Source organism: Pteropus medius, unplaced genomic scaffold (genome assembly GCF_902729225.1).
Source record: "Pteropus medius unplaced genomic scaffold, Ma_sr-lr_union100, whole genome shotgun sequence".
Classification (NCBI taxonomy): domain Eukaryota; kingdom Metazoa; phylum Chordata; class Mammalia; order Chiroptera; family Pteropodidae; genus Pteropus; species Pteropus medius.
In genome coordinates, this window is record NW_024355205.1 from 1,169,304 (window position 1) to 1,190,142 (window position 20,839).

A 20,839-nucleotide genomic window follows, 5' to 3' on the forward strand; every position below is an offset into this window, starting at 1 on the left:
CAATGAACTGGAAAGACACAGAAAAGTGCATGGAAGGCAAATTAAAGAAACACTGGAGAATGCACAATGAAAATTAATCAGGCTCAATATAACTTTTAACACAGGACATGATCCTCTAAATTTTTCTGACATCGAGACTCACTTTAACATTCTTCTCTACGTAACAGAATTCTGCATAACTGAGATGCAACTGGGAAGGACATTTCGTGAGGTTTTGTTGCCAAAATTCTAAACAATCAAAAAGATCTCAATGGGTCCATGTTTCAATTATCTGCTATTGTGTAACAAACTGCCTTAAACTTAATGGCATGGAAGTACAAAAATGTATGATTTCTCACAATGCTGTAAGTTGACTTGGATCACCTGGGCGTTTCTTCCTCTTCATGTGGTGTAGATGGGGTAACTGACATGGCTGCATCCAGCCAGGAGATCCGCAGGAATGAGAACATCCAAGATGACCTCTCATCCTCCAGGGTCTCTCTCCGTAAAGTCTCTGGTCATGCTTTCTAACCTGAGCTTTCTAAAAGCATGGCCACTGACTTCCAAAGTGAATGTTCCAAGAAAGAAAAAGTAGAAGCTATCAGTATTTTTAAAGGCCTGAGCTCAGAAGTTGTAGTATGTTACTTCCTTTGCATTCTTTTAGTGTAGCACCTCTCAAGGTCATCTCACATCCAAAGGAGGGGAAATAGAGCCACCTCTTGAGATTAGAGGCAGCTTGCACCCACAGGGGTTGGGGAAAGTGACCGGTAGCCTTGTTGAAACCTACCTACTACAGACCATTGTGATATAATAGAAAATCTAACTGATCTTTGTCCCCAGTTTTTGGCATAGAGCTTTAAAAACCCTTGAAATCTTCCCAGTGATTGGAGTGTCTTTTGTTATTCATAATGAGCACTCTTCTACCTTACCTGAGTTTATGCTAATGAGGCAATTCATTGCAGGGCCCCTAGATATCCTTAGAAAAACTAACCACATGATTAGAGGGTTGAAATTTCAGCCCCACCCTCTGACCTCTGGGGAGGGAAAGGAACTGGAGATTGAGTTCAGTCACATAGTCAGTGATTTAATCAATCATACCTATATGATGAAACCTTGATTTAAAACAAACAAACAAACAAAAAAAACAGAAACAGAAACAGGGAGGCACAGAGAGCTTCTTGCTTGGTGAACACATCAACGTGCTAGGAGGATATATGCTCCGATTCCAGGAAAGGGTATGGAAGCTGAGTCATTCCCCCACTTCCCAAGACCCTGCCCTATGCGCCTTTCCATTCGATGTTCATTTGTATCCTTTACAATAAAATGGTCATGGTAAGTATAGCAGTTTTCTAAATTCTGTGAGTCATTCTGGTGAATTCTTAAACAAGAGGGGGTTGTGGGAACTCTTCTGAATTTGTAGCCATGTCCGACAGAAGTGTGGGTAACCTGGGACCCTGCTTGTGGCTGGTGTTTGAAGTAAAGGCAGTCTTGTTGGGAACCTTGCTCTTGAACATGCAGGATTTGATGCAAACTCAGGATAGTTAGTGTCAGAATTGAATTAAATCGTGGACACCCAGTTGGTGCTGGAGAACTGGTGTTGGATTGCAACAAGTCACCTTGTGGCTGAAAAAAGGTCTCAGGATGCAGAGGGCTTGGGTTTAATTGAGCTCCCCAGAGGTCAACATTCCATCATACTCGTACCGTCCAGGAGATGTCTTGTACAGATTTAGTTTTCTCATTAGTTAATGTTGGCAAAAGAATAATACCTACATTCAGGGTTAATGTGAAGTTTAAATACATAGGGAAAGCATTTTCTGAACTGAGGAACACAAAGCAAATATTAGCTACTATTATGGCCCAGACTCTAATGCACAATCAAAAATCTTATCTATAACCCAACAAGAGCTTTGCAGCCAGATTTTTACCTTTTTTCAAGTCAAGCGAGAGAAATAATGAATGTAGAGTCCCAAAGCTAAAGATATATATTTGGTTCTATGTTCCTTTTGTGTGCATGACTGAGATTTTTTCAACCAAATTTTTTCCATTCAGTTCCAGGCAGAAACTCGACAATTTCTTCTCATGAATCATCTTTCTAGGGCACTATTCCACACCCAGCAGAAAAATTATGTGAGGCCATGGTCTTTGCTGGCCTGCACTCAGAAAATGTCATGCAAAACTGAACTCCATGTGGTCTTTGAGTCATTCCTCAGATCCTGAATTCTGTCAGCCCTGGAATCAGAGTTAGTTTGGTGGGAGTGCCAGCTGGATGCTGTGGAGATAGTTGCTCTCAAGACTCAGCAGAAAGAGAAGTGATGGAGTGATGTGAGTAAATAAGGGGCTTCTGCTTGCAGCATTTACTGCACCTACTCATGAAAATGAGATTCTATCTCCAAAGCGAAGGTAAAATGAGCCCGTGTATTTTTTTTAACAATTCAAGACTCTTGTTAGAAGAATGCTACCTTCCCAGGCCAACTATGCCCAGTTCAAAGATGGTAAAGGACAGGTAAGATTTTATAAGACAGCGAGAATGTATGTGTACAGACAGTGTACCCAGGACCACGGGGATTAGGCAAGATGAGAAAGACATCCAAAAACTGAATTCGAACTTATATTGAGTACTTCCTTTTCATCAGCACTAGGAGATGCATGAAATACGATGGTCTGGCTTCAAATTCTCTGTGTATATACATATACATGTTTTAGAAGAGATAATATACAATGAGTACATTGGTACTTTACATTATCATCAAAGTCTTGCAAAGGACACCCAAAAACATTTCTTCTGTTCATGGGTCCTGAGACCTCAGGCACTGGACTTAATTTGCCAAAAAACTCACCAAGATGAATTGGTATGCAGAGAAAACCACTTATCTCTTGTTAAATGACCTGACCTCATCATGAAACTGTAAAAGGAAAGCTTCCAGATTATTTGTCTCCATTACAAAACTTATAAAAATGAGATTTTAAAAAAAGTTAAATTATTCTGGCCCATAAGTTTCAGACGTGGTTGTATATTTCCCTAAAGGGTCAAAAATAGAACATGTATTAAATGGCGAGTTATTCAAAAACCAGCACAGGCCCCAGTTGTCTTTCAAAAACTCTGATTTACTACATATTTCTCCCTTGAGAAAGGCCTTTTTAAAAATGTTCATTTCCATTTCGAGAGACTCGGGGCTTTGATCTGTTGGGAGCATTCCTTTGCTTTCCCTGACTGGGACATGTCTACTGCTCCATGAAAAACTGGAGCCTTGCTCTCAGGGCCTGTATTTTTCCATGGCCTTCCCTGGCATCGCACAGCATCTCCTCCATCTGCGGTCACCCTAGTTAAGTGTGGGGTCAGAACTGTTGAGTCTTTATACCAGGGGCCACAGGGCCACGTATGTTTGTCACATCTCAGTAAAGACCCTGCTTTCTAGATGTCAGGCCAAGGTGAGATGGGCTTTGGTGTCTTATGCCCAATGGAAGCTGCCAGGCCTTCCTTTAAATTATTCAGAATTTCATAACACATTTAATCTTTTACTCCAATAAAGCCAATTCCCAGCCTTTGTAGTATTAAAATGTAGTTTGCTTTTGAAAGATTCCTGTCTTTAGTTAATTAGCTAGTGATTTATTTATTTTACTTTGTGCGGGTGATACCAATTGGTACCGGAGCCTGCTGGCCATGAGTTTTTCTATTCTAGACAGGTTGGAAGATAAAAAGTGACGTGGGTCACTTATACTATCTAACTTGTTGCCCTGCTTTGTTTTTAAATGACATCACTCTTCTCCCTGCCAGACCACCTCTGGCCCTCACTGCACCTTAGTACAAGTTAGAGAAAGCTTCTCCTTAAAAGGTGATTCAGGTCCATGCCTGGGTGCCTGTCTGGGTGATCCACCCAACACTGGGATGGAGCTCCTACTCACAACTGTAAACACAGTGGTGCCTGCCCTTCCATTTCGATTCCCCTGCCCACATCTGCCCCAAACACATACGCATGCACGTACATGCGTGCACACACACACATTGACATCATGAGTAGCACCGGATGCTCCTTCCATTGCTGAACAATTTATTATTCCTCCACCTCTTCCCTTCCTCCTCTTTCCTCTTCTCCTCCTTTCTCTCTCCAGTTCTCGTTCTTTTGTAATAATACAGTGAAAGTTCATATAAGCTTTAAATTTGGTCAACCTGAAGATTCACCTCTAATTGTTCAGGTCTGAGCCACACTCAGAGGTAATCGTCACTCAGCATTTTATCACCCGGGCTGTTTCCTTCAAGTCCATTCCATATGCTAAGTGACTGTTAGTAGAAATAGGATTCCAGAATGAGCAATTGATAGAGTTGGGCCCGCCTGCCATGGGCTCCCGCTGCCATCCTTCACAGGTAAATGACACATGCAGGCCGAAAAAACCACTCTCCCATTTTCTTGTAGCACATTTTTGTTTGTTTGTTTGTCAGATTACATGTTCAATCAATTGTGACAAGCCACTGCACTATGCGTGGCATTGCATAATCCAGTGTAAACCCTGGGATCTCTGGGCAGAAGGGAAACCAATGCGAACTGTTCTCTACAGGCCGTTACCTACTGCAGAGGGGAAAAGTGGCACAAGCAGGGGTTCTTTCCAACTGCCTTTCTGTGCAGGGAGGAAGAGAAATTGTGTTCCCCAGGAGAAAGTGGTTTATTTTATTTTATTATTTTATTTTTGTAGCTGCAGGCAGTCTGTGGATAAGTGGGTATTACGATTCCGGTGCATCTCTAATTAATAAGATCAATTGCCACTGTATTTTCTTTTACAAACTCATTTAGATATGTCAGGGCTGCAATTATTTTGAGAATGATCTGGCTTTACGCTTATTCATCTTTCGTCTTCCTCAAGGAGAAAATAAAACTGTCAGCTTAAATGCCCTTTGAAGTCTGTTTTAGATCCTTGATTGAAAATTAAAAACAAAATCTCTACCCTAGTGCCATTTACAGGGTCAAAGTTCCTGTCCTCACATTGGCTTGTGTGTTTGTGTGTGTTAATTTCTAGTTAAGGGGTCACATGTTGGCTTCTAATAATGTGTTGCACACTTTTGCTTTAATCTCCTTAGATCTGTAAGAATTCTGAAGTCTTTTATTTTAAAACTGAGAAGCACTGGGCAGTCATTTTGCTTATGTGTTGTTCTGTAATTCTGAGAAGGAACTCTCTCCAAATGCACATTATGACTATTGCTATGGACCTGGAAGATAGTTTAGGAAGTTTCACTCCCTACTTTCGTGCCTCCTGCTATAACTACCACCAACTGAATGTACAGTAACCTATCCTCACTCCTAAGGATCTCGCCAAGTCTGTGCTCCCAGCTCCAGCAGCTTCACAGCAGAAAAGGCCAAGAACCCGTCTGGTTGTTCATTCCCTCTGTGAGAAACTCCCACAAAGGCAGACAGATAAATTCAGCCATCCCTGCAGCACCAGAGGAATGCTCTAGACTCTCCATCTGGGGAAGATGAGCCCAAACTGCTGCAAAGGAGATTTAAACCTTTTCTTGGAGAAGACCGAGGGTGGCATGAAGCTAACAAATCAGAGAAACTGTACTGAGCCAAAGCGGCTGCCTCTTCCAGGCCAGACTCTGCCCGATCCTCCCACCCCTGCCTTCTGTCTGATTTGTCTTTAAGGTTTTAGCATTATCCTTCTGTTGACAAATGAACACTTTTCTGGAAAATGAGGTATTTCCAGAAGCTGGCAGACACTGACTGGAGCGCCGTGAGTGCTCAGCGGTGCTCTGGCTCCCTCGATTCATCATTTGAACGGGAGAGGCCTGGAGGTTTTGAACTGGCATTATATTCAAGGTGACGATAAATGTAGTCTGGCCGGGGTGGTAATAAGGGAATTTCCAGCCAGGTCCTGTCTAGACCACAGTTTGTTATGGAGTGAAAGCCACAAAGGGGGCCTATAGTACCCTGCTCCTCAGAGAAATTGTCCTCAGGGAGCTCTAGGCACATTTCAAGTCCCGAACCTTCGTCCGCCCCTAACTGGGGCTGCTGTAAATAACATTAGCCTGCCTTTCAGCAAGCTCTGGGAAGCTTATGAACTGAACACGATTTTTGTTGTCTGTAGTTGTGCATTAAGCTCAGTACTGTCAAGTCTAATTATTCTCATTAAGGCCTGAAAGTTTTAGAGATTAATTAAGCAGAGAGCAAAAGCTTAGGCAGAACAGCAATATTTTCCCCCTCAAGGATTAGCCCGTCATTCTGGTGGGGTTTTCCGTGAGCGTTGCCCATTACTTCATAAGATAGTAAAGTGTGGAGCTCATATAATATAAATTAAAAATAGCCTGCATTTCACATGTGCTATTCAGCCATGAAAATAAGTCCTGGCCCTTGTGCCCATAGCCCAGGAGGCTCACTAATGAGAACCAGGCAGTGGGGCTAATGAGAATTTCAATACGTGCTGTCTCTCCTTTCCATATCCTTTCAATTTACTTTCCGCGGGATCCGATGTGTGTAGGAGGAGTCTGATCGGCTGCTACTACTCTTCTCTTTACTTGGTGGAGATCTTAGAGATTACCTAATTCTAGCCCCTCCTGCTACAGATGTGGAAACTGGGATTCAGACACTTGCTTAAAGGGCCATAGCTACTGACAAAGCTCCTTTAAGAGAAGGCGTCAGGAAACTGCTAGAAGCATTGACAATCATCAGGTTCATTTGAATGGTGAAGGTCCTTAGCACTTAGGGTTTGATGTGACTCAAAACTCAGCAGAAATGAGATAGTCCCACAATAAAGAGAGGATGATGGTAAGGACCTAATTTGCATGCAAACCCCAGGGAACTCTGAGACACCAGGGAGTACCAGCAAGAGTCCTGTTTGCTGAAGGATTTCAAGGCTTCCTGAAGAAATAGAGGAAGGTGTACTGTTAGTTAGGCCCTGGTACCACCAGATGTTAAAAGGAGAGACAAACGTGGTTAATCACCCTTGCCTTATTCCATTAACTCAAGTTTGCGGCAAGACAGATTTCCAGGAGACGATTTCTGTCATTCATCTCTCACACTTCACATAAATGCCCCACTGCCATTTGATGACTTGAAATGCAGCATTGCTGCCTCCCACACTCCCAAATCCATTCATTCTCTTATCTCTTTAGATCAGCCCCATGATGCATGGCTAGAACTGGACTGGACCAGTACCAGAACTCTAGGACTTGTCTGTGATGAGTTGTGGCTCCCACCCAGTGAAGACAGTAGCACTTCTTCTACCCCAGACCCTGCTATATCCTGCTGGCTCCCCCACCACCCCAGCATTCCTCTACCAGACACAGCCAAAGGACCACCCGTGTCCTGAAGGTGGCTGGAGAGAGCATTTTCTGTAGATAGCAGTTAGAATATTGCTTGAAGGAACGAGCTTGGCTGCCGAGCCTGGCTGCCATACTGGGTCAATTATCTCAAAGTACCCTTCTTTCTTGTCACTGGGGAACTTGTTTTGGCTCCTCAAAGAAGGCAACAGGAAAAGTATAGAAGCTTGTGAGGCTAAATTCACTCGACAGAACCATACCCCAAAAGAACTGGTCAGTGAGGCCGGGTGTGACAACAAAATGGGAACAGAGACTGTCCAACAGTGCTGGCCAAGAAGGCCAATGGAGCAGCAGCCATCACTACTATCGTCGGCTGAATGCCACTTCCTGAATGTGACGTATCCCTCTACCCCTTTGCTCATCGCGAGCCATCATCCCCTCCACAATTCTCCAGGGCACTTTGCTTGTAGTTCTTTTTGTTTTCTAAGTGCTATATATACTTATATGTCTATCTTTGTATAAACTGAGTCCCATAAGGTCTCATTGCCTCATTTATCTTTGCAACCTCAGGCCCATGCTGTTAGTGTATTCCCACGAAATTCTTATGTTGAAGCCCTCACCCTCAGTGTGATGGTATTTGGAGATGGGCCTTTGGAAGGTAATTAGAGTTAGATGAGGTCATAAGGGTGGAGCCCTCATGATGGGATTGGTACCCTTCAAAAAAGAGGATGCACAGATCTCTCCTTTCTCTGCTTGCACTCACCAAGGAAAGGCCATGTGAGGTCATAACCAGCAAGAGGATTCTCACCAGGAACTGAATCAGCTGACATCTTGATCTAGGACTCCCCAGTCTTCTTCAGACTGTGAGAAATAAATGTTTGTTATTTAAACCATCCAGTCAGTGGTAATTTATTACAGCAGCCCAAACTGACTAAGGTGCAGTGATTGTTACATAATAAGTGCCAAGCAAATGACAGGCTGGCTGAGATCTCTCTCACCTGCAAATAAACGAGGGCCCAGCAATTAGTCCCTAAATACATTTTCTGCATCTATGTAGAAAATATAATATGCTGAGCAGTGTGAAATCATAACTTCTTTGCAGAACCAAAGGTCCAAGTAACTTAACATGTTATTAGTTTCTTTTTTCAAATGAATATGTGTCATTATGCTCGCAAATCTGATTATTTTTCTAGTGTTGCATTGAATACCCTGAGAGAAGAAATCAATTATAGAAATTCATGTTACTCATAATTTGAGGTCTTTGTATCTCAAGGTTTAGGTTCTAAATCAAAACTGTTTAGCATGAAGAATGGGGAATGGGAAGGATGTGCTCTTTAAATTTTGAAGAAACTTAAGGGTAGGAGATATAGTAACTTGTATGTGTTGCTAGGTTATTTCTGTGTCTTTTAAATAATGTGAGCATAACAGGTGAAAAAGAAATATTTATGGATAATAGAATTAACTGTCAAGTCTTTTTTTATTTCTAAATCTATTAACAGAGGCCGTTGACTTAGCACCTTAGCCCCAGCTCTTCCAAAGGCAAAGCTATGTGTACTGAGGCAGGTATGAGGAAAAGACAAAATATAAAGGATATAATGAATACTGGGTGAGGAATAAGTAATATCATTTTCCTTGTTCTTGTTAATCACAATAACTCCTTAGATGCTAGAAGCTTATGTCTTCCTGTCTTTTTTCTTTCTTTCTTTCTTTAATTAGTTCTGTTCAGTGAACACTATGTGTAATATATGCTCAGGCATACTTAGCCAATGAAATTGTGGGATTGCCCAATTTAGCAAAAACGGTGATTTGTGGGCACTTTACACTTCTAACGTTGTTTAGAGAATCATGTGCACTTTACCAATAGGTATGTTTTTCTTTCTCTTTTCAGCTGCATTTTCTCCTATCCATTCTTGACCACCTGCTTTTAAGGCTACCGTTGCTAAAGAGTTGGGATGTGACCAAGGGCTCTGCAACTTGAAGATCAGAAGGATCAGGAAGCTGGGAGCGGCAGTCAGTGGGAATCCGGGCAGCTACAAGACAGGAACACTTTACCCTCCTTGGTAAAGCAACATCTGGGACCTGTGCTGATGCCCGCCCATGCTTCGCTACTCCATGCCCTCCCCCACCTCCTGCCTCCCCAAAGTCAACGTTGAACCAGTGGCTGCATAAATGAGCGAATCAGGAGAGGGTGTTTCACTAACATTCTCAGTGGGTGGCTACTGCTTAGCTCCACTCATTATCGTCATAAGGATAAGGACATGTCCAATCATCACATATTTATCAGGTGATACCAATTCCCTGGATTTTATGTCAAGTGACAAATTTCTTAAGAATTGGTAGCAAATATAAGGTTTCGAAAGTGAAAGAAAATGTCTCTGTGGGCCTTTAGGCTGCAACTCTGGTTCAAGGGAAACCCAGAGGGTGTTCTTTTCCCAACAACCACCCTGGGGCCTTCCACAGACTCATTCAGCTTTCATTTTCAGACATCAACTACATGCCACGCACTGTTCTGTGTGAGCATATGGTAGGTAGAACTCAATCGAACTCCTGCCCTTGATAGGCCACATTCACTGAGGAGAGAGATAGTACGTAAAACGAGTAGAGAAAACATGTAGTATTTGAGAAGTGCTATAGAGGAAAAGAAAACAACGTAAGAACCATAGGGAGTATGAGTTGGGGTCCATTTTTGAAGAGGGAAATTGGGTAAAGCTTCAGTAAGGAGGCAACATGTCAGCAAGGACCTGAGGAAGTGAGAGAGTGAGCCATGTAGATACCTGGGGATGAACATTCTAGAGAGAGAGGAAACAACAAATGCATAGTCCCTGAAGTATGTAGCAAAGGGACCAGGCCAGCAGGAGAGGTGGGAGTGAGTGTGGTGAAAGTAGCAGGAGAGGAGGCAAAATGGGGTGAGGGCAGCTCACCCAGTAGCCTCTATGAGACACGAAGCCATGGGAGGGCTTTGAGCAGAGGAGGGACTTAATCTCGTATGTTCTCCCAAGTTGCCCCAGTCCCTAAGCTCAGAGGGGACTGAAGGGAAACAAATTGAGCAGGGAGGCTATGACAATGGCCCATGTGGGAGATGATGGTGGCTTAGACTAGAAGGACTGCACAGAGGTGGAGAGAAATAGTCGGATCAGTTGAAGGAGAATATTTGATAGGCCTTGCCCATGAAATTCCAAGCGCAGAATGCCTCATCTCCTGGATTTTTTCAGACACTTAATAAAAATAAAATGTAGCATCATTTTTTTAATGATTTTAAGTTGGAGAAAGATCTAGTCCACTTAGCTGCTTTGAAAACTCCTAACTGTCTTTATAGTCTGGCTCCCTCGTTATTCATGGAGAAGAGGGTGAGTTAAGCATATGTATTACAAGATACATAAAGAGGAAGGGACAGATCTGAAAATAAGCACTGGCTCATGTATCTAGAACCTAAGACAAATCAAAATAAACTACATCTCCATCCCCCCACTAGTTTATTTTTAAATATATTTATGTTTTGCTGTTGTTGTCATTGTCGTTTTTAGCAAATTACCATTTTAGAGATGGCAACCAGTCTGAAGGAGGATGAGTTGGCGGAGAAGGGAAATAGAAAGAGCAGGGGGAAGAGAGGAGGACTGGTGATAGGACACACTCCTGACTCCAGCAGCGACTGCGGGTATGGACAATGGGAATTGCATATTTGGGCCATTCAGAACCTCAGAACGTCTCTAATCAGTTACAGACTTAATGTTTGACATATGTGCTACGTGCCACAGCCTTTCCTGTTCATTAAAATTTATCCCATAACTGTGAGGGGACATATCCAATATTTCAGATATTCTTGGGAGTGCTTAGGAAGAGTGAGGGCATGTACTAGTGTGCATGTACAGACTGCGGGGCTGAAACAACAGATGCTATTTCTCATAGTACAGGCTCTGAGTCCATGATCGAGGTGCTGGCAAATTCGACTTTTGGTGAGAGCTCTCTCCGTGGCTTGTAGAAAGCTACCTTCTCATCGTGTCTTCACATTTTGTACACAGAGGGAGAGAGATCTCTGGTGGCTCTTCCTCTTCTTCTAAGGACACCAGCCCTATTGGGTTAGGACCCCATCCTATTCAAACACAGTCACTTTGGAGGTTAGGGCTTCAACGTGTGAATTCTGGGGGACGCAATTCAGTCTATAACAGGGAGGAAAGGCAATAGTCCAGCTTCCCCTCTTCAGACCAGAGTGACTGGGCACATTATCTGGGCAGATGGCACCTCCTCCCAACCCCTAGCAGAGGCTCAGGTGCCTCATTAAAAAGGTGAGTGTTCGTCTTCTCTCAACTCAAAGGATTCCTTCATGCTCCACCTTTTACTCACATCCTCTCTGGGATCCTATTCTGACCTAGCTTGGTCAGTGGCACCATGTTTGGGTCCTCTTACTTTTACGAGAGGCCCTTGGCACTCTGCCCAGGTCCCCTTAGCATTCCCCTCTACATCCAGAAAATGCAAACCCTGTGACTCTGCTTTTTTATGGCTACGGGAACCTTCATACCATGTGGAGGGAAAGCGAGAGGGCCTGGAGGTCAATGCACCAGAAAGCGCCCATCAATCATTGATGAGCAGGGAGTTGTTAGATATGCCCAGCATCCTCACCCCTCAGCTGGAGTCATTCTGAGGCATGTTCTAAAGAGTTTCCTAGTGAGATCAAACTCCAGGTGCCTTTAAAAATCCCTCCCCTTCTATCTCTCTTCCCTCTCCTCTAGCCATGCTTCCTGAAATCACCTCCTAAATAATTTGCACCTGAATTCTTGCCGCAGCATCTGCACCCAGAGACACCAGCACCAAGACATCTCTGTGACTGATGACACAGCACTGGGACCTGTACGGCCTCTGACTTGCGCTTCCCCAAGAGAAACTTCCCCTTGCCAGGTCCCCTGACTCTACACTGACCCCCATATGGAGGCCCTTCCAATCTACTCCAGGCTCCTAAGGCAGTTAGCTCCCCAACCCAGTCATAGCCACACCCCTCTCATGGGGGAGAATACAGGGACAGACATTATTCACTCATCCCCCTCACTCCCTGGGGCTCCCACTCTACTCTGTGTCTGCAGTCTCATTACCAATTGTTACACACAGGCTGGAAGAGACACTCCTGGGCCTCACCCTAGACTTACCCACCTTGCCAGGCTGACCACTGCTGAGATGAGCGAGGAGCACAGTATGGAGATTTTTAGAGTTTCTAGAAGCCCAAGAGCATCTTTGGGCCACCAAGCCCCACATACAGCTGAAAGAACTGTGAGCAGATGTGCAAAAGTGGCAGAAAATGTACCTCAAAAGTGATGGGGTACCCCCTTGGGGTGGGGTCTTGAGGTCAATCATCATTTGGATATTGAATGACAATGTAGTCTTCTTATGAAGTGAAGGGTCGGTAATGCCTAGAAAGATTGTCTTCATTCAAAGCTGTTCTAGTTGGTTCCTTGAGCAGTTGCCATAGCAGCACCTTTTACCCCAACCCTGACACAGGTGGATTTAGAGCTCCAAGGTAAAATTCAGGCCACTCCATCTGGCAAGCTCTCCAGCATGAGAGCCAAGGCATCCAGAGATTTCTGGAAGCTCCCTTGGGTATTTCTAGTGCCCCATTCCTCACTCTTCTTCTCTGATGGACCCTTAAAACAACCTCAGCAAGCAAGGAAGCACCCGCATTTCAGCATCGGGAGCCTTTCTTCACCTCTATCGTTGACACCACATAGGCCTATCACATCAGAGCTTTTGGGTCTGGCTCCTTGGTGATAATTAGCCTTTTCGAAAACTGACTCTAGGTCCCTCCACCAAGTGCTTGATTCTTTTAGAAGCTGGTCCACAGCCAAATAAGTTCCAGGAGGGCCAGGGTGGCTTTTGTGTTCATTGCTGTATCTCCAATGCCTAGAACACTGTCTGCACATAATAGGTGCTTAATAAAATTTGCAATCAGAATGAGTCATAAAAGTGGCCTATTAATAAAGCTCAAAGCAGTAGCCCAGCCTGCCCCTGGGGCCTGTTCCCAGTGTGGGCTCCACCTACTTCACATCCCCTTATCTGTTTGACTAAACACGTCTCAGTTTTCTCCTGAGTAAAGTGGGACCCAGTGAAGGTTGTGAAATGGGAGTGATGTGATTGGATTTGGGGGAAGAAAGCCAAAACTGGCAGAATCAAGGAGGTTGAATGGCACCAAGGAAAGAATAGAAGACAGGAGAAGTGAATTCATTTATCACAGTGAGGGAAGCTATGATAAAGACAGACATTGACCTGAATATCAGAAAGAAAGATGACCAGATGACCAATGGATGTAAGGGGTGAGAGAGAGGACAGAGTTATGGGTTGTTCCAGATTCTGTTGAACAGAGATTGGAGGACACCACCATTAACTGAAATCAGGAACATGTTAAGAATACATAAAGTATTCTTGAAATACAAGACTAAGCAATGGTATAGCCTGACTCCAATATCAAATCAGAAATGTCTCATTCATCTCTCTGAGAAATTTGTTCGAGACCTACAAAACGTCTGGCCTTTATGGCAAAATCAGGCCATAAAATGTATACTCTATTGATATATAATTCATAAAATATGTACCTTGTGTTCTCTTTCCTTCTAGAAACATGCATGACCTTTGAAGGCACACAGAATGCTCACGGAATAGAACTAGAGGTCACAGCCAGGTAGGGTTTGTTGTCTTCTACAGGCTGTCATGGGGCCACAAGGGCCAGAAAGAGCTTCTTTGGTCTGAATGCAATACTTGGCGTATTCAGAGTGCGTGCTGACAGCAGTTGCTTTTCAAAGGCGCTGTAAATTCCAGCTCATTGTTCTATCCCATTTTCCATTCAGAGGCACAGCAAGATGTATTTGGCAGACTTTGAATAAAGCTGCACGTGTTCTAATCCATTTCAGGGTGGGCCCTCAGTCTTGCTTTTGCATTCTCTCTCACTCTCTCCTCCTACCTTTGAGTCTTTCAACTTTCTTCCCCTTTTCATATTGGTTTCTGACCTTTTTATGCATCATGTGGCTTTATGTAAAGGAAAATTGTTCTGGAAATGGCTATTTCCACAACCTATGGAGATGTGACAGAGATTGGACCGGTCCAAACAAGTCTCAGTTCTGATCCTATAAATGTGTTATGAAGGAAGAATTGAGGGAGGAGGAAGGATGGCAAGTCTAGAAGGATTCATTGGACAAATCCACTGGCAAACTCCTTTTGTTGGGGGTAAGATTGCAGCAAGAACAAGAGAGTCCTTGAACTCAAGGAGGTTAGAGTTCAGTGGGCCATGCTAGGCCTGACATCACCTCTCTGAGAAGAAAGTGTTGCCACTGCCGTGTCCGAAACGTGCAAGCAGGGAACAGTGACAACATTCCCAGCATCCAAACCTTATTTGTGGCCAAATTCTCAGGTGTCCTAACTCTGCCCTCTTTATCACGACTGCCTCCTGGCTGAACAGGGAATGATTCTGTCAAAGATTTTAAATGATCTTTATCACCTATTAAGCAGAAAAGAATTTTTTTTAAGAACTAGAAATCCAGATAATGCCAGTTTCTAGCTTCCCTTTAGGTTCAAGATTGAGGTTACAGAGAATAACTTGAAAATTTGACCTATTATTTAATAGCCCTTGTGATAAGACTGGCTGAGACAGTGTTACTTTAAATATGCTACGAAGCCAACAAAAAGGAAATGAAGCTCTTAAACTAATTCAATAAATGGCAGATCTAACAGTTTTATAAGGCCCATAGATACCATGTACCGTGTTGGGTTACTAGCCCTTCCTATTGTCCAGTATCTGCCTTCCTTTAATTACTGTGCCCATTTTGTCACACTGTGACCTAATGCCATACAGCAATCTCGAGAATGGATGGTTGGCAGTATTATCACTAGGCTCTTCCAATAAAACTTGCTCCAAATTTGCCAGGCAAGGAGGGCAGTGGGGGGCCCAGAATGCAAAGGGGGTCATCATTTTTTCCCTTTCTTCTGTGGCACCTTTGATATTCAAATATATTTCCTTAAAACTTAAGAAATTCCAGTCCAAATAGACTAGTGGCTACGAGAGTGGGGAAGGGGGAAGTAGATGGGGTGAAAAGGGTCAAATATGTGGTGATAGAAAGAAATCTAACTATGAGAGAACACACAAGGCAATATGTATATGGCTCACTGTTTAACTGTACGTCTGAAACTGGATTTTGTTAACCAGTGTCATCTTAATAAAAATAAATTTTTAAAAAAGCACAGTAATTTTCCTAATGTTTTCACCATTAAATATAAATAAAATAAAATAAAATAAAGTCTATTTTGTAAGGTTAAGAAAAAAAAGAAAAGAAATTCCAGTCCAGCTTCTTCTGGACAAAAAAAGACATAGAGGAAGGGAATAATTCAGATCTCCATGCAGCCACTATGAGCTGAGGGTGTGGGCAGAATGCACTGAGAAATCATGCTCCCACAACCCCGCCACTCAGTGTTGCTCATGTGGGGAAGTCAGCACGTACCACCCTGCCTTGGGCTATCCCCAGAGGAGCGGCTGCTTTGATCAAAGGCAGTATGCTGCCTGATGGAAGGGCAAGAGGCAAAGTCACAAGTAGCAACAGGCTCTAAAGTAGAGTCACCATAACTCAGAGTGGAATCTTCCCAAGTGTTCGGTCTGGGAAAAAAAAAACAGGTACCTGTTAGCTCAGCCACACCCAGCCATGGAGATACTGGAAAGAACACACAGGAAAGTAGAGCAGCTTCCTGCTCTGTGCGGAAAGAGAACCAGTGCCAGGGTTAGAGTCGACCTGCAGAAAATGACCAGGCCTTGAATGAAGCTGACTCAGGTTTGAATGTAGGCCCATGACTTAGACTGTGTGGCCTTGGGAAAATCACTGAACCTCTCTGAGCCTCATTTTTCTCATAAGTAACAATAACTATCTCAGAGACTCATTATGAGGATGCTATGAGATAATATGTGTACACACACACACACCTCTATCACAGTGTCCTGGCGCATAGTAGGTCCTGAGTTAATGTTGGTTTTCTTGTTGCACCCTGCATCCTACTCACACATTTTGTGAAAGCCATTTGAGTCAGGAATTCCTGCCCAGAGACCTTTATTTATAGGTTAAATGTACTAAGTACATATGTGAATCCTACCCAGCCATTTAGAAGCAAGAATAGAAATAGTTAATTCCACAGACTTCCCAGATGTCTGAGCCTTCACTGCAAAGACATCACTCTGCTTTCCCAGTTTCTACCGGCATTCGCCCACAGACCAGGGCCTCAGAGCCTGATGCCCTCTGCTAAACAATCCCATCCTTCCACTCTGTGCTCCTTCCCTGTGGAATACTATCTAAATTCCCACATAGCCCTGTTATTCTTTTTTGTGCATAGTTACTTCTTATTGCCGCTTTGATCTTGCCTTCAGGATCTGATCTTTGCTTAGATGTCTTTCTCACTCATGTGGAAAACTTGTTCTTCCTGTCAACTATTGTTCCTGCCCCTAAGTAGAAGCCCACGATCTGCCTCTTCCAGGGGATTTTTCCACAATGACACTGTTCATCAATGAAGCCTTGACATTATGTCTCATTGGTGGTCCCATGCATATGCCTACGACTGCTTTGCTTCTTTCCTTACCTTTCAATCTTCGCAAGTTTAATATACGTATACAGTTGACCCCTGAACTACACAGAGGTTAGGGGCACCACCTGCTGCACAGTCAAAAATCCACATATAACTTTTAACTCCACAAAAACTTAACTGCTAACAGCCTATATTAACTGGAAGTCTTACCAATAACAAACAACCGATTAACACATATTTTATATGTTATATGTGTTATATACTGTATTCTTAAAATAAAGTAAGCTAGAAAAAATGTTACTTAAAAAATCATAAGAGAAAATACATTTACAGTACTATAGGTATTTATTGAAAAAAATCCACAAGTAAGTAGACCTGCAGAATTCAAAGCCGTGTTCTTCAAATGTCAATCATCCTTGTACGGGTCAACCACTAAGTACCCAGTAAACCGTTAGTCATATTCTGTGATTCTTTTTTATTTGGATACTGCTTATTTAGAAGTGGGTTCTAAGAAAAGGAAAAAGCTAGATGTGAGTTAAGGGGAAGAAGCTGTCAAATTCTCCTCACAGAACACATCTAGAAAAAATACTGAGAATCCTTCTCTCCACCCCTTTTCCTACCTTGGGGCTCTTCAAGTTCTGAGCCCCAAAGTGAATTCTGCCTCATCTCTTGCTCGCTAAAATAAAGGAGAGGAGGGTGTGAGAGAGTGGGGAGGAAAACGTCTCAGGAAGCTGCAGAAGACAGCTGGTAGGCCTAACCTTCTCCACTCATCTTCTGATTTAAGGGATATATTTCTACTCTCAGCTCTGAGGGAAGGGAAGCTCTGTTTAAAAAGAAGCATTTCCTCCACTGGCATCTCAGCTCTCAGTGATTGAAGAGAAGCAGCTCAAAGAGCCACAGACTCTGTTCAAGTTCAGGCAATCTCTAGCTCCCACCTGAGGAGATATGCCAGCTTACACAGCACCATCATTCCACAGCTAACCAGAAAATCGAGTGTCTCCCTGTGAGGCTACCATGGTCCTGGTGTGTGAACACACACCCAATAGGAAGCCCGTTACCTAATGTTAGGTCGAGCCATGTAATTTACACCTAAAACGAAAATGGTTGCGTCACTCATAAATGGCAGATTTGGCACCAGCCTTGGGCCTCAGTTCGGCCATCGTTGTTAGGATATACAATGGTGATCACTGCACTGAGTCTCAACCAAGGTGGGTCAAAGGGTTTCTTCTCCACTGCTGTCAACCAAAGGCATAGAGAGTCGTAGTGTGTTGAATGGTAGCCCCCAATAAGATGTGTCCATATCTTAAACTCCAGAAGCTGAGAAGGTGACTCTTTTTGGAAAAAGGATCTTTGCAGATGTAATTAAAGTAAGGATCTCGAGCTGAGATCATCCTGCATTATCCAGTAGGCCCCAAATCACATGACAAGGGTCTCTTATAAGAGACACACACAGAGAAGAAGAGGAGGCCAAGAAAATAGAGGAAGAGATTATAATTATGCTGCTACCAGTCAAGGAATGTTGGAACCAACAGAAGCTACAGGAGGCAAAGAACGATTCTCTCCTAGAGCCTTTAGACAGACATAGCCCTGGGGAATTTGTTATGGCTACCCAGAGAAACCAATATGAGTGGGTAGGGACAGATTTGCCATCTGAGAACTCGGCCTTCCTCATTCCTCTTTTCATCTTCAAAAGCACCACTTTCTTCTATCTTATTCTTCTCCATACAGCTACATGGACCCCCAAGTCCCCACTAGAATTAGGAGAATCAGGGGAGGACTCTTGGAGGTAGGTTGTGTGACCTGGATGAGGCGTTAAAGCAGGAAGCAGTCCTTTGCAGGAGACACATGCATGTGCACAGCACAAGGCCTGCCCTAGAATCAGTGCACAGAACAATGAGCAAATGAATGTGCTCTTTCTCCTCCCCTCAGCTGCCTCAGATGGCAGGTTCTTGCTCTGTCTGGATGCCTGTGCTGAGGTGATAGTATCAACAGAGCTGCTGTAAAAGGTTGTGTAGGTGTGTGCTGCACATGCTGCCTGGCCACAGGTAAATGGGGGCTGAACTCCAGCCATGCTCCATTCACCGCAAAATATACCCAGGCCTGGGTTGTGATGGTCCAGAGGGCATCTTTTCTCAGTTTGCCCACTCAAAGCAGGCATCTTTTAAAGTCATGAAAAGATATCGTTGGGCAATGAAATTTTGGAAATAGATTGTGGTGACAGTTGCACAACATTGTGAATATAATTGATGCCATTGAATCGTACACTTAAAAACGGTTACAGTGGCAAATTTTGTTATAGATAAATTTGCCACAATTTTAAAAAGATTAATAATGTAACATACCAAACACCATTGAATTGTAAACTTTAAATGGATGGATTGTATGGTATGTGTGAATTATATGTCAATAAAGCCATTTTAAAAATGCAAACAAAAGACACGTTTTGCAAAAACCAAATAAAAAACTTAAGGGTCCAATTAAATTGGGTCTGTGAAAAAAAAAGTTTTAAGAGGCTGCATGTGCTAGCAGAGTCCCTTGACACCAGCCTTGTGCTGTCTTTAACTGGCCCCTTTTTATGGCTATTTCCTTTGCCCTCCCTCTGCCTTCCAGACTTGAGCTCAGGTTTGGAGACATTGATGCAGGAAATGGTGTTAGGCTGCAGGCAAAAACCTTGGTTTTGGAACTCCTATTCAATGGTCACCTGACTCATCTGTCAGGCTGCCCATCTTTCAGACTATGGCCTTAAAAGTTTAATTTTCTCTCTTCTCTGTTCCCTAAAATCCTATATACAAGTCCTTTCTTCGCCTTTCCTCTCTTAATTAGCACATCTTGCATTTTCTAAACAATCTCTTCTATTACGGTTTTCCCTTAAGCCTTTAGCTTTTCGCTACATCACACCTTTAAGTACCGAGAGCTGCATGCAGAGTCATAGAATGTTGTGACTGAAGGAATCACCGAATAGCAACAATTTTCAATACTCTGTATATTTATACACAAGAAATACAGGTAGACACAAAAACAGAAACAACTTGTAAATTTAACTCCTTGAACTACCATTGGGAAGGATAATCTAGAGTTTCTGACGCAGTATTTGTTGTAAAGGCATTGTGAAAGAGGCTTGAAAATATTCAACCAGCAATGCTAGAAGAACTGGGTTGTGAAAACACCTTATATATAAATAAGTATCTATTGTTCACAGGGAGGCGCCATGTCCAGATCAGGGTGTATATTGCGATTGGATTTAATGCTAGGGTAAACATTGCAACCTGTCATTTTCTCAGCTGGATTTGTGCTTCACTTAAGACAGTCAGAAAAGAGTGGCAGAGAAGCACAGAAGTCTGGAGGAAAGCAATTAGGGCAGAAAAAAAGAAGGAAAAAATAAAAACGGTCTTGAAAGATAACATTCTACCACCCATAAGAGGTAGTGTTTGGGAAGATGTTAAGAGATTTAGAAAATGAGATTAGACACTGTGAGAGCAGCTATAAGCATGTTTTATCTTATTCGAATTTTTAGAAAGTCAGCAATTTGCATACCGCACCTGTATTAATCAGATACTTGATTGAGCAGAGGCTTCTCATTCCTTTCCTCCATCAAACTGTCTAAAATGACACTAGGAGAATTGACTCTGATGTTCAAACAAGTAGCAGGGAGGAGAGTCTAAAGTCACCACTCAATGAAATAATTTGGCACTTTTAATAGGAAATCATTATATTTACCGAAGGAAAACCTCATTTTGACTGCAAACACAGAAAAATCAAGCAAGTTAATTTCAAAGGCTGCATGGGAAAGATTAGTCAAGTACATTTGTCCTCAAAGAAAGACAAGCTGAACAGGTAAATCCAATCCTTGATTATTTAGAGTCGTAGGTGGATTAAACAACATCATTGCTTCTGTTTGTTCTTCTGGCACTGCTGGTTGGCTATGCAAAAGCTATTTTGAATTATCAAACGCTCACTTTCCAAGGTCTTTTGTTTCTAGTGGTGCCAGTGGTTTTGGCCAAGAAGATGCAAGAAGGTTTGCTGAGGATGAGGTTTGGGGTATGGAAGGCTTTCCTTCCTGATAAAAGAGACAAATTA

The 20,839-nt window shown here is 43.0% G+C and overlaps 1 long non-coding RNA gene across 2 annotated transcripts; it reads left to right on the plus strand.

Annotated features, from left to right (window-relative positions):
* The first annotated feature begins 2,201 nt into the window (after positions 1-2,201).
* LOC120598736 (uncharacterized) lies at positions 2,202-15,009 on the plus strand. 2 transcript variants are annotated; one of them, XR_005651735.1, is made up of 4 exons: positions 2,202-2,301; positions 9,114-9,509; positions 10,750-10,880; positions 13,823-15,009. It is a non-coding gene; the product is annotated as an uncharacterized LOC120598736 (long non-coding RNA). The 2 variants fall into 2 exon arrangements; XR_005651736.1 differs by having other exon boundaries at positions 9,114-9,285.
* Positions 15,010-20,839: the final 5,830 nt, after the last annotated feature.